The sequence below is a fragment of the Belonocnema kinseyi genome, chromosome 9 (assembly GCF_010883055.1).
Source record: "Belonocnema kinseyi isolate 2016_QV_RU_SX_M_011 chromosome 9, B_treatae_v1, whole genome shotgun sequence".
In the NCBI taxonomy this organism is placed as follows: Eukaryota; Metazoa; Arthropoda; class Insecta; order Hymenoptera; family Cynipidae; genus Belonocnema; species Belonocnema kinseyi.
This window is the reverse complement of record NC_046665.1, coordinates 11302068-11303878: the sequence shown is the minus strand read 5'-3', so window position 1 is coordinate 11303878 and position 1811 is coordinate 11302068. Positions and strand designations below refer to the sequence as shown.

At 35.0% G+C, this 1811-nt stretch overlaps 1 protein-coding gene across 15 annotated transcripts in view; it reads right to left on the bottom strand.

Annotated features, from left to right (window-relative positions):
• LOC117180904 (angiogenic factor with G patch and FHA domains 1) overlaps window positions 1–1811 on the bottom strand; it is a 600913-nt gene that overhangs the window by 514863 nt on the left and 84239 nt on the right. The window lies entirely within an intron of this gene.

The window sequence follows — 1811 nt, the reverse complement described above, 5'->3', positions numbered from 1 at the left end:
TATGATATCTTGGGGTTGAATTTGAATCTGTTGTATCTTTTTAATAAAGTCAAATGAGTTTTGGACGTGAGTGATGGAGTTTCCTGTGAAAGGATTTAGTTTCGCAGCGAGGAAACGTGCTAGGTTGTAAGTTGGTGAGTTTATTGCATTGACGATCGGTCTGAGTGGAATGTTTTCTTTGTGGATTTTTGGGAGCCCTTAAAGTTTTGGAGAGATGGGATTAGTAGGTATTAAGTTAGACATTGTTTGGCTGTCAAGTTTAGAGTCTTTGAGAAGAGTTTTTGTTTTACTGACTATTGTTTTTGTGGGGTCCTTTTTAAGTTTTTTGTATGTATCGTCAGTTAGAAGGTCCATGATTTTGTTGTTTTAGGCTTCTTTATTCATTTATACTGTTGTGTTGCCTTTGTCTGCGAGTAATGTTATAATATCTTAATTTTGATTGAGTTCTTTAATTGCAGTTTTTTCCTATGTTGTTAAGTTTGAGGAGGAAACTTGAGCTTGGCGTAAAATGTTGGCCGACCTGCGTCGTATGTCATTCTCTTTTTCAGATAGAAGGGTATATATTGTGGATTCTAAATTGCTGATTATTTCTTCTTTTGGGATTTTCGATGGAGCTACAGTAAAATTATGTCCTTTAGATAAGGCTGAAATCATTTCATTATTGAGAGGGCAAACAATTCGTAGTTTTTTACACAAGTGAAACCCGAAATATCTCTTTTTATCAAAATGAATCATCGTGAAAGCATAAAATCTATTATCAAGGAACTCTATGGGAAGAGTATTCTTACTAAAACCAACACCTTTAGTAAGCTCGGGACTACTCAAGGTAAGCTACTAACATCCTTAGCTTTTTTGAAACGGTGCAGGGGCAACAAAATCGTCCTAAATTCTTACAACTGAAAAATAATTTGGGAACATCTAAATCCAAATCGATTCTGCATAATACAAGTTTGCTTCTCGTGAAAGAAAGAATACAGCATACCAAATTTCCTCAGATTTAACATTTGGTCCATATTGGACCGCATATCGTTTGAGCAATCCCAACGGATTAAAGAGCTTTTCACCCAAAAAGAAAAAACAAAATTTGACAAATTACTTCCAGTAAAGCAAACACAACTAACAAATACAGTAAAAAAAATTTCTGACCACCCTCTCAACAATGAAATGATTTCAGCCTTATCTAAAGGACATAATTTTGCTGTAGCTCCATCGAAAATCCCAAAAGAAGAAATAATCAGCAATTCAGAATCCACAATATTTCCACCCGAAAAAGCGAATGACATACGACGCAGGACAGCCAACATTTTATGCCAAGCTCAAGTTCGCTCCTCAAACTTAACAAAAAAGGAAAAACCGCAATTAAAGAACTCAATCAATATAAAGATATTATAATATTACTCGCAGACAAAGGCAACACAACAGTAATAATGAATAAAGAAGACTATAACAACAAAATCATGAACCTTCTAACTGACGATACATCCAAAAAACTTATAAAGGACCCCACAAAAACAATAGTCAGTAAAACAAAAACTCTTCTAAAAGACTCTAAACTTGACAGCCAAACAATGTCTAACTTAATACCTACTAATACCATCTTTCCAAAACTTTACGGGCTCCCAAAAATCCACAATGAAAACATTCCACTCAGACCGATCGTCAGCGCAATAAACTCACCAACTTACAACCTAGCACGTTTCCTCGCTGCAAAACTAAATCCTTTCACAGGAAACTCCATCACTCACGTCCAAAACTCATTTGACTTTATTAAAAAGATACAACAGATTCAAATTCAACCCCAAGATATCATA